Raw genomic sequence first — 12,796 nt, 5'->3', positions numbered from 1 at the left:
TGAGAACACATGGACACAGAGCGGGGAGCATCACACACTGGGTCCTGCTGGGGGGTGGGGCCTAGGGGAGGGATAGCATTAGGAAAAATACCTAATGTATATGATGAGTTGATGGGTGCAGCAAGCAACCATGGCATGTGTATACCTATGTAACAAACCTGCACGTTCTGCACATGTACCCTAGAACTTCAAGTATAATAATAATAAAAAGAAATGAAAATCCTAACTTGCTAAAATAATAATAATAATTTCATAATACAATCAGAAGCATCAAAAGCAGAATAGGTCAAGCTGAGGAAAGAATCTCAGGACTTGAAGACTGGCTCATTTAATCAACTCAGACAAAAATAAAAAAGAATTAAAAAAGGATGGAAACCTCCAAGAAATATGGTATTATGTAAAGAGACTAAACCTATAATGCATTTGTGTCCCAGAAAGAGAGAGAGAGAGTAAGCAACTTGAAAAACGTATTTGAGTATACTGTCTATGAAAATTTCACTAAACTTGCTAGAGAGGTTGACATGAAAGTTCAGGAAATTCAGAGAACCCCATTAAGATAATATAAAAGATGAAATATCCAAGACACACAGTCATCAGATTCTTCCAGGTCAACATGAAAGGAAAAATATTAAAGACAGCTTGAAAGAAGGGGCAGGTCATGTACAAAAGGAGCCCCATCAGACTAACAGTGGACTTTTCAGCAGAAACCTTACAGACCAGAAGTTATTGGGGACCTATGTTCAGCATCCTTAAAGAAAAGAAATTCTAACCAAGAATTCCATTTTCAGCCAAATTAAGTTTCATAAGCAAAGGAGAAATAAAGATCTTTTTCAGATAAGAAAATGATAATGCAAATTATTATCAGCAGCCCTGCCTTACAAGAGGTCCTTAAGGGAGTGCTAAACATGAAAACAAAAAACCATTACTTGACACCACAAAAACACACTTAAGTACATAGCCCACTAACATAATAAAGAAACTACACAATCATGTCTTCATTGCAACCAGCCAACAACACAATGTCATGATAAAATCCTCATATATCAATATTAACTTTGAATGTAAATCAGATAATGCCCCAATTAAAAGCCACAGAGTGGCAAGTTGGATAAAGAAGCAAGATCCACCTGTAGGCTGTCTTCAGGAGACCCATAGGCTCAAATTTAAGGAATAAAAAAGGTCTATTAAGCAAACAGAGAAAAAGGAGCCAGGGTTGCTATTCTAATTTCAGACAAAACAAACTAAACCAACAATAATTAAAAAGGACAAAGAAGGCCCTTACACAATAATAAAGGGTTGAATCCAAAAAGAAGACTTACCTATGTTAATACATATGCACTCAACACTGAAGCACCTAAATTCATAAAACAAGTTCTTAGAGACCTATGAAGAAACTTAGCCACCCACACACTATTACTACCACTAATAATAAATAACCACACACAGTAGACTTCAACATCACATGGAGAGTATTAGAGAGATCATTAAGGCAGAAAACTCACTAAGATATTCAGAATCTAAACTCAACACTTGACCAAGTGGACCTAACAGACATCTACAGAACACTCCACCCAACGACAAAATATATATTTTCCTCATCTGCACATGCATATACTCTAAGATCATGCTTAGCAATAAAGCAATTCACAACAAATTAAAAAAAAACTCAAATCATACCAACCACACTCTTGGACTACAGTGCAATGGAAATAGAAATCAATACCAAGAAGATTTCTAAAGACCATACAATTACGTGGAAATTAAATAACTTGCTCTTTAATGACTTCTGGGTAAATAATGAAATTAAGGCAAAAATCAAGACATTCTTTGAAATGAATGAAAACAGAGATATAACATGCCAGAGTCTCTGGGACAGAGCTAAAGCAGTGTCAAGAGGAAAGTTTATAATGCTAAAAGCTCACATCAAAAAGCAAGATCTCTAATTAACAATTTAACATCACACCTAAAGGAACTAAAAAAATAAGGACAAACTAACCCCAAAGCTAGCATAAGACAAAACAAAACCAAAATCAGAGGTGAATTGATGAAAATTGAGACACAAAAAACCATACAAAATATTAACAATATCAGAAATTTGTTTTTTGAAAGAATAAATAAGATTGGTAGACTAATAAAGAAAAAAATAAGTTGGATGCAGTGGCTCACACCTGTAACCCCAGCACTTTGGGAGGCGAGGTGGGTGGATCACTTGAGCTCAGGAGTTCTAGACCAGACTGAGCAACATGGTGAAACCCTGTCTCTACAAAAAGTACAAAAGTTAGCTGAATGTGGTGGTATGCGCTCCCAGCTACTTGGGAGGCTGAGGCAGAAGAATTGCTTGAGCCCAAGAGGCAGAGGTTGCAGTGAGCCAAGATCATGCTATTGCACTCCAGCATGGGTGACAAGAGTGAAACTCTGTCTCAAAAAAAGAAAAGAAAAAGAAAAAAAGAGAAAATATTCGAATAAACACAATGAAAAATTACAAAAAAAATTATACCAACCCTACAAAAATACAAGAAACTCACTGAAACTATTACAAACTCTTCTATGCACACAAGCTAGAAAACCTACAAGAAATAGATAAATTCCTAGAAACATGCAACCTCCCAAGATTGAACCAGAAAGAAATTAAATTTCCAAACATGCTAGTAATGAGTTCTGAAATTGAAGCAGTAATAAAAATATCTACCAACCAGTAAAAGCGCTGAGCCATATGGATTTACAGCCAAATTCTAGGAGACATATAAATAAAAGTTACTACCAATCCTATGGAATGCATTTCAAAAAAACTCCTCTCCAACTCATCCTTTAAGACCAGCATTATTCTAACACCAAAACTTGGCAGAGACGCAACAACAACAACAAAAAACATCATGCCAGTATCTCTGATAAATATAGACAAAACAATACTCAACAAAATACTAGAAAATCAAATCCAGCAGCACATCAAAAAGCTAATGGACCACGATCAAGTAGGCTTTATTCCTGTGATGCAAGGTTTGTGCAACATACAAAATCAATAAGTGTGATTTGGAGCTAAAAACACAAGCCACATGATCATTTCAATCGATGCAGTAGAGGCTTTTGACAAAATTCAAGATTCCTTCAGCTAAAAATCCTCAAAAAACTAGGAATCAAAAGAACCTCAAAATAATAAGTCATCTATAACAAATCCACAGCCAACATCACAACGAATGAGCAAGTTTTGGAAACATTCTTCTTGAGAACCAAAACAAGACAAGGATGCCCACTTTCACTACTCCTGTTCAACATAGTACTGGAAGTCCCAGTCAGAGGAATCAGGCAAGAGAAAGAAATAAAAGGCATTTAAACAGGAAAGAAAAAGTGAAATTATCTTTTTTCACAGATGGTATAATTCCATACCTAGAAAACCCCACAGTCTCTGCCCAAAGGCTTCTAGAACTGATTAACAACTTCCAAAAAGTTTCAGGATACAAAATCGATGTACAAAAATTAGTAGCATTTCTATACACTAAGAACATCCAGGCCTGGAGCGGTGGCTCATGCCTGTAATCCTAGCACTTTGGGAGGCTGAGGCAGGTGGATCACCTGAGGTCAGGAGTTCGAGACCAGCATAGCCAAGACGGTAAAACCCCGTCTCTACTAAGAATACAAAAGTTAGCCTGGCGTAGTGGTGGGCACCTATAATCCCAGCTACTTGGAAGGCTGAGGCAGGAGAATTGCTTGAACTTGGAGGGCAGAAGTTGCAGTGAGCCGAGATCATGCCACTTCACTCCAGCCTGGGCAAAAAGTGAAACTCTGTCTCAAAAAAAAAAAAGAATATTCAAGCTGAGAGCCAAATCAAGAATGCAATCCCATTCATAACGGCCACAAAAAGAGAAAAAGAGTAACATACCTAGGAATACAGCTAAACAGGGAGGTGAAAGATCTCTACAACGAGGATTAGAAAACACACTGAAAGAAATCAGAGACAAAACAAATGGAAAAACATTTCATGCTCATAGACAGGAAGAATTAAGATTGTTAAAATGGTCATACTGCCCAAAGAAATTTACAGAATCAATGTTATTCCTGTCAAAATACTAATGTCATTTTTCATAGGATTAGAAAAAGGTATTCTAAAATTCATATGGAACCAAAAAAGAGCCCGAATAGCCAAAGCAATCCTTAGCAAAAAGAACAAAGCCAGAACCGTCACATTACCTGACTTCAAACTATACTAAAAGGCTACAGTAACAAAACCAGCCTGGTACTGGTACAAAAGTAGATACATAGACCAATGGAATGGGTTAGAGAACCCAGAAATTAAGCTACACACCTACAACCATCTGTTCTTCAACAAAGTTGACAATAACAAGGCTTTCTATTCGACAAATGGTGCTGGGATAACTGGCTAGCCATATGCAGAAGATTGAAACTAGACCCCTTCCTTTCACCGCATACAAAAATCAACTTAAGACAGATTAAAGACTTGAATGTAAAACCTAGAACTATAAAAATCCTATAGGAAAACCTAGGAAATACCATTCTGGGCATAGGCTTTGGCAAAGATTTCATGAAGACTCCAAAAGCAATTGCAATGAAAACAAAAATTGACGAGTGGACCCTGATTAGACAAAAGAGCTTCTGTGCGGCAAAAGAAACTAGCAGTGGAGAAAACAGACAGCCTATAGAATGGGAGAAAATATTTGAAAACTACGCATCCACTAAAGGTCTAATATGCAGAATCTATAAAGAATTTAAATAACAAGCAAAAATCAAACAACCCCATTGGAAAATGGGCAAAGGATATGAACAGACACTTCTCAAAAGAAGAGGTACATGCAGCCAACAAGCATATTAAAAATGCCCAACATCACTAATAATTAGAGAAATGCAAATCAAAACCACAATGATATACCATCTCAGATCAGTCAGAATGTCCATTATTAAAAAGTGAGAAAACAACAGGTGCCTGGCAAGGCTGTGGAGAAAAGGGAACACTTATACACTGCTTATGGGAATGTAAATTAGTTCAGCCAGTGTAGAAAGCAGTCTGGAGATTACTCAAATAACTTTAAACAGAGCTACCATGCAATCCAGCAATCTCATTTTTGGGTACATACCAAAAGAAATATGAATCATTCCACTAGAAGGATACATGTGCACTTATGTTCATTGTAGTACTTTTGTTTACAATAGCAAAGACATGGGATCAATCCAGATGCTAACCAATGGTGGACTGGATAAAGAATATTTGGTACCTATACACCACGGAATACTATGTAGCCACAAAAAAGAATGAAATCACGTGCTTTACAGCAAGATGGATGCAACTGGAGGCCGTTATCCTAAGTGAATTAATGCAGGAACACAAAACCAAATACTGTGTGTTCTTGCTTATAAATGGGAGCAAACTATTGAGTACACGTGAACACAAAGAGGGGAAGAGTAGAAACCAGGGCTTACTTGAGGATGGTGGGTGGGAGGAAGGTGATGATTAAAAAACCACCTGTTGGGACTATGCTTAATACCTGGATGATGAAATTGCACACCAAACCTCAGTGACACATAATTTACCCATGTAACAAATCTGCACAAGTACCCTCTTAACCTAAAATAAAAGTTGGAAGAACAAAATATATTTTACTAGTAGGTATGGACAGTCAAAAAACTTTCTATAGCTATTGTCAGGAGTCAGCAAAGTTTTTCTTGAAGGGCTAGAGAGTAAATATTTCAGGCTTTGCTGGCCATGAGTTCTCTGTTGCAACTACTTAACTCTGCCATTGTAGTGTGGAAGCAGTGATAGACAATATGTAAATAAATAAACATGATTCTGTTCCAATAAAACTTTATTTACACAAACTGGCAGTGGATTGGATTGGCCTGATGGTTGTAGTTTGCTGGTCCCCGGTCTAAGTAATTACATGAGTAGTAACAATAGAGTTTAATAATTAGGGCAAGTACGGAGTGCTATGAAACACAGATCACTTTTATTAGAAGGGTGATCAGAGAGGAGACACCTGAGGAAGTTTTAAAAAAAACACAAAATGTCTTGATGATAGATTTTTAAAAGGGATGGAGTTTTATGGTTAAGTGAATTGGCAATTTATTTGGTTAGACTGAGTGAAATAGGTTTCCTGACAGCATAATTTTTCAAAAAGTCTAAAAAGCAAATATATTATTATATTTCTAAAAGACCACATAGCAAACTGCATTTTCTAGTAATTCAAACATCACATCTTTTTCTCTTGGTGCTTCTTGTTGGACTATACATTTAGAACATATCTGTGTCTCCTTGTACTTTTATTTCTATTTAAGTGTGAAATAAATTTAATACATATGTATGCCATAAACATTTATTTTTTTCTCATCATTGAATGTATAGTAATTTAAATAATTAGTGGTTAAAATAGAAACTGTATACACAGAGTAAAAGCAGAATAAGTTAACTTTTTTTTTCTTTTTATTCTTACCATTTATTCTGTTTTTAATTTTATTATTATTATACTTTAAGTTTTAGGGTACATGTGCACAACGTGCAGGTTTGTTACATATGTATACATGTGCCATGCTGGTATGCTGCACCCATTAACTCGTCATTTAGCATCAGGTATATCTCCTAATGCTATCTGTCCCCCCCCCACACCTCACAACGGTCCCTGGCGTGTGATGTTCCCCTTCCTGTGTCCATGTGTTCTCATTGTTCAGTTCCCACCTATGAGTGAGAACATGGTGTTTGGTTTTTTGTCCTTGCAATAGTTTGCTGAGAATGATGGTTTCCAGTTTCATCCATGTCCCTACAAAGGACGTGAACACATCATTTTTTATGGCTGCATAGTACTCCATGGTGTATATGTGCCACATTTTCTTAATCCAGTCTATCGTTGTTGGACATTTAGGTTGGTTCCAAGTCTTTGCTGTTGTGAATAGTGCTGCTATAAACATATGTGTGCATGTGTCTTTATAGCAGCATGATTTATAATCCTTTGGGTGTATACCCAGTAATGGGATGGCTGGGTCAAATGGTATTTCTAGTTCTAGATCCCTGAGGAATCGCCACACTGACTTCCACAATGGTTGAACTAGTTTACAGTCCCACCAACAGTGTAAAAGTGTTCCTATTTCTCCACATCCTCTCTAGCACCTGTTGTTTCCTGACTAAGTTAACTTTTATTATAAATCTAAATTATCAGAATGGTTACTGTAATAAGCAAATGTTGTCATCCTGTACCTGCTCTTTGCTGTTCATCATAAAAGTCCTGAAACAAATTTACATGTGACAGATACTGGGACCAAAATGCTCAGTGCCAAATTCCAAAATCTGGAATTAAAACCTACAGGTAAATGTGAACAACATGTTTTCCTTCATGGGTTGGATTGGATAGTGAAAACTGAAGTTTGAGATGCTAATTATCCCTTTTAATACTATATCTTCTTCAGTAATAATGTGTAATTTATTATTTGTGAAAGAATTATAAGGTTTAATAAAACTCAGCAATTAAAATTAAATGAGATTAAATATTTTAATATACATTGCAAAAATCTTTGAAAAAACTGTGACCTTTATGCTGACATTTGCAGTCATCTAGTGGTGGCCTTTTGAATATCTTAATTGGTTTAGTATATGGTACTGTGTGTATTAGTGTTTGGAACATTTCAACCAACTTTCCACTACTGAGAGTATTTATCTAGAATCTTGCACAGACGAGTATGTTTTACGGACATAATGTTACATCTTGTAAATAATAAATTTTAAAAGCAAAAATAAAGCACTTGAGTAGTGACTGGTATAGAGGGCTGACACTTTCCGCCTCCATGTCTCTGTGTCTGGGCTGAAGAGGAAGGTTGTCTTTCTGTTTGCAGCCTTCTGTAACTGTCTCCTTGCTCAAAGCTCCATCAAGCCTCCTTTGGTCTTCATAAATGATACTCTTTTGGGATTCGTGGGTGTTATTTAGCACACTACTGCAGTTTGCTTGCCTTCCTTATTTACTAGAAAACTATGAATTACAAACATGGTTGGTATTGTAGCTTTAATGAAGAGAAAATGAAAATAATCCAGGGATATTTATCTCTGCAAAATCACTTTTTTGGCTTATTTCGGTTTACTCTATGATTCTGTCTATGGATTTTTGCTAGGAAGAAAGTGAGTAATGTTTTTACCCTTGGAAGAATATCAGTTAACTAGTAATCTTCAGAACTCTGATACTGGTAAGGCTTAAGTCCTCCGGACAGCACCTAATCCTAGGTCTGGCAGCTCTGACGGTAACTGTCAGTTTGCCATTTCATTCCTGCCTCATATATAATCTAGAATACACACATGCATGTCAAATACATCCTGTAGTTTTACCTTAAATTTTAGAAGAAAATTGTCTAATGAATAGCCTTTGTAAAGCCACAAAGTTAGGACTCCAATGTAGACAATGGGCTGGAAGTCCCACTTAAAACTATTTTAGCATACATATTTAATACATATTATATAAGTTGTAATCATATCTCAAATTATTTTTCTCATACATTTTCTAGTATCCAAATACATAGAAAGGAATGGAGTATGATAGTAAAAATTATTTTCTTGCTTATCTAGCATGTTCAGTTAACAATATATAACCAAAAGAGCTAAAACAAAAGGCTATATGTACCTTTTCTGTGAATTTTTTTTGCTTTATTACAAATAAAAAGAGAATACCTGTTTTGAGTTGTTATTTTCCTAATACAGTGGTATTTCCCAAGTCTATGAATAGCTCCTTGTAAAGATGGTTTGCCTCTCAGTGACTTCACATTAATAGCTAACAAAATTGTCATTCAATTTTCCCTCACAGCTATGAAATAAAGGTATAAAAATACAATTTAAATTATTTCTCACAGTAATGTACTGTGTGTATCTTTTGAAAATGAAGGCTCTGTCTAGAACTGCTTGTAAATATATAACACTACAACCATAAAAATGCATTATTTGTAGAAAATTATTATTAAATTAAATTGTTCCAAATATTGTTTTCAATAAATGCTACTTAGCTAAAACTCCACCTCACTGACTGAAATCACATCAGTGGTAATGGAAGGGAAGAGTTGCAAACTACATCTTCAGCATCAACCCCCAGGAAGGTCAAGAGCCCAACCTTGGATTAACAGGAGGAGGCCTTCATAACTTACGAGACTCAAGAAAACACGCAAGTTGCCTGATGGTCCTAACAGTGATGAAAATCATCTACTGAAGTGGATATTATTGTAAATCTTTGTCTACATGACAGATTTACATCTCCTTACCTCTGTAAAATTCACCGTTAATGGCACAACACCTATTAAGCTGAGATATTTCTAGGTGTAGTACGTCATGGTATTTTCCTGTACAGTTTACATTATTCTTGGCATTTCACTGCCTGTCTCATGAGATGGCCAAGAAGGAAAATATAGTAACTTGCACTCACTTCTCAAGGACAAAATGCCACATCTTACCAGAAGAAACATTCAGAAAGTGAAAAGCAAACATTAAGAATCATAAGTTTGAAAAATGTGTCTTGTGAGAAATCTGGGGGCTTAGGGGAAAAACATTTTGTTTCATGGAATACAATTTTAATACATTACCAACTTTCCAGTTTTTAGGTTTTTCGAAAAGGGACAAATAAACATTTACAAAAGGCTTATTCTTAGAGCTGGGTATATACAGGAGAGAAAATAGGATCTTTGACATAAACTCAATCTTAGAGCTTGCACTTCTACTGTGCTTGTATAGGAAAACCCTGGGGCCTCCAAAACATTTGGGTAGCACTTTCTGACAACACATGCTGAGCAGGCTTTGTGTACCCAAGGCAATTAAAATGTCCAGGCAATCTCTTGAGATAGTCAGCACATTGAGAACCTGGCATACTGAATAACTTCGATCTTATTCACATAAAGCCAGAGAGAAAAATAATTTCATCTCTTATTGTACACTCTTTCTATTTTCTCTCTTAAGAGAAACAAGTCAACAGTTACAAGCATATATTAAAAGTTTTGACTAATTGTTGCAATGTTTTTGGCCATATTGTAGGGTAGTAAATTCTATAAGCTAATGTCTTTGCACCTTATGTGGGCTAAAAACACATTTAGAAAACCGTATTGTAGCATTCTACATCTGAAAGAAGTGGGTGACATTTTTCTTCCTCAACGTTCATCAGAGAGGGAACTGCCAAGTGACTAACCCAAGGTCATATTGTTAGCTAATAGCAGAACTGGGACTGAAGAAACAGGTGTTATTTTTGTACTCCAGAGAAACTTCTCCTGAGCCCAGGTAAAGTACAACCATGTTTTTTTCTCATGGAGCTAGCTGTGGGTAATATCATGTAATAAAAATCATTGCTTCTTAGCTTTTGCTCCTTTTCACTTTGGCAAAAAGAAGCAGAGAATATGAATTATTAAAGTTTTAAGCGAATTTTTAGAAAGAGAAGTTATATTTCTTTTGTATGTAGTGTATATTGCTGCTTGATCCATTTCTTTACTTGCAGCAACATCCCTTTCATTTTATATTAGCAATAAAGGGCTCTGTGGGAAAGCCTCATGTGCAACAATAGGGTCATTACACAACGCTTTGGATGTATGGTGTTTATTGATGCTACGAACTATTGGAAATAGCCATATAGATCTTGTGGAAGAGCCCTCTTTAAATGGCTGGTAATGGTTTCACATAATAGAGCCTCAGAAAATATTCGTTATTTGATTTGCTTCTTTTGTAGATAATTTTTGTGAACCTATATCTGAGATAATCCAGTCTGGAACATAAATAGCCTGAAAAAAATTAATATACTGAAATGTTCAACATGCATCATTTATTTATAGGTTTTTCTACACAAGGATTTTTCTTGAGGCCATGCTGCATGGTTTTACTATCACTGCAAAGCAGAGCAGAAAAGTTCCTATAATCTTAACTATTAGCAAGTAGTGTGTGCTTCTTTTGACTTACCAGGAAAGTACAAGAGCTTTCTGGTTAGACCATTGTCTATGAGATAACTTCCCGGCTATCAGCAAGTCATATTAAACCCACTAAGGCAGAGACTCTTTGGCTCTGCTGGGTGGAACATTGTTGTTATGGAGTGAATGTTTGCATATACCCAAATTCATATACTGAAAGCTCAACTCTCAATATGACTGTATTTGAAGACAATTATGAAGGTAACTAATGTTAAATGAGTTCATAAGGGTGTGCCCTGATCCAACAGAATTAACATCCTTATAAGAAGAGAATACTATTTAGTCATTAAAAGGAATAAAATTATGTTTTTTGCAGCAATATGGATGGAACTGGAGGCCATGATCTTAAGTGAAACAACTCAGACATAGATAAAAAAGAAAAAAAACACTTCATCTTCTCACTTATGTGTGGTAGTTCAATAATGTGTACACGTGGATATAGAGTGTGGGATAATGGACGATGAAGACCCAGAAGGATGAGGAAGTGGGAGAGGGATGGATGATTAGAAATTATTTAACAGGTACAATGTCCATTATCTGGGTGATTGATATTCTTAAAGCCCTGACTTCCCCACTGTGCCATCTGTGCATGTAACAAAATTATGCTTGTACCACATACATTTATACAAATATATATATTTATTATTTATATATTTATATGTATATATATTTATATTTATGTATATATATGTATATTTATATATATACATATATATATTTTTTAAAAGAAGAGATACCAGAGAATTCACCTTCTGTCTTCACCATTTGAAGATCACCACAAGAAACCAACCCTGCCAGACTTCGATCTTGGACTCCAGCTTCCAGAACTATAAAAAATAAGTATCTGTGGTTTCAGCCAGCCACCCAGTCTGTGGTATTTTGTTATGTCAGACAGAGCTAACTGACATAATTACTATTTAAAACAAAGTCACAGTGTGATAAATCAACAAACATTTTTTGAAAACAACTATATGCTTAAAGCTTTTAAAAAATTAAACTGTTGTCTCTTTAATATAAAAATATTCTTGGGAAATCAAAAAAATAACACCTGCAAACTATAAAAATTAATGCATGATACTCTTTCCAATAGCTCAATTCCTTCGTAGACCAACTAAAAAAAAATTACAAGTTTAAATAGAGTTAATTATTTAAGGACTGATCATGTCATGCGAGTTCTATTATGCTCACTCAGATTTCTTTTAGTTTTGCCCTTTGGACCAACCACATCCTTGCAAAAGGCCTCACAAATAGCTACTGCTTCCATAACAGCCATTCAGAGTCAGTAATGTTGAGTTTCTCCAAGATGTGAAATTATGTTTTCATAGCAGAAAACACTAATTTAAGTTGAAACATGTTGGAAAATGTCATTTCCTTTGCAAACCAAACAAATTAAGAGGAAGAAAAATATCACTTAGTGGAATTCAGAGCTTGTTGTGAAATTTTGAAAGAGTTCTAGAAATTTGGCAAAACCTAAAGTATTGCTTGGCATTTATACCCTGAGATGAGTATTTTAGGCATCCACATTAAACTTGTTGATAGATATATACTGAGAATGTGTTAACTTGGTGAGATTTCTATTTCTTGCTATAAATACTGTCTTAAAAGCTAAAGATTTGTCTCATATATAACCTATTCAAGTTACTGTGTCATGCAGATGAAAGATTTATATTTACTACATATTAAAACAATCATGGTCATATGCCCAAAGGATTCAGTATACCCAAGTTTTTATAAAATTAAACATAGAAAACCAAAATTTACTTGTGTGATAGATTTCAAGGTTACCACTATGTTACATTTCATCTACTGATTGAAGAAAAAATGGCAGGTCATGAAAGTTAAAATGCAGGAAGGCTACTAAAAAGTTCTTTTTTCATTTTGTAGA

General features: G+C 35.3%; 1 long non-coding RNA gene across 1 annotated transcript in view; it reads left to right on the top strand.

Annotated features, from left to right (window-relative positions):
* The window catches only part of LOC129058421 (uncharacterized), a 63,715-nt gene extending 51,418 nt beyond the window's left edge, over window positions 1-12,297 (top strand). The window contains exon 3 of the long non-coding RNA XR_008523487.2: window positions 11,640-12,297. This is a non-coding gene — a long non-coding RNA (uncharacterized LOC129058421). The remainder of the gene's footprint in view (window positions 1-11,639) is intronic.
* The last annotated feature ends 499 nt before the right edge of the window (window positions 12,298-12,796 follow it).

The sequence above is a fragment of the Pongo abelii genome, chromosome 2, assembly GCF_028885655.2.
Source record: "Pongo abelii isolate AG06213 chromosome 2, NHGRI_mPonAbe1-v2.0_pri, whole genome shotgun sequence".
Lineage (NCBI taxonomy): Eukaryota > Metazoa > Chordata > Mammalia > Primates > Hominidae > Pongo > Pongo abelii.
The sequence above is the reverse complement of the archived record's forward strand: the minus strand, read 5'-3'. Positions and strand labels throughout refer to the sequence as shown.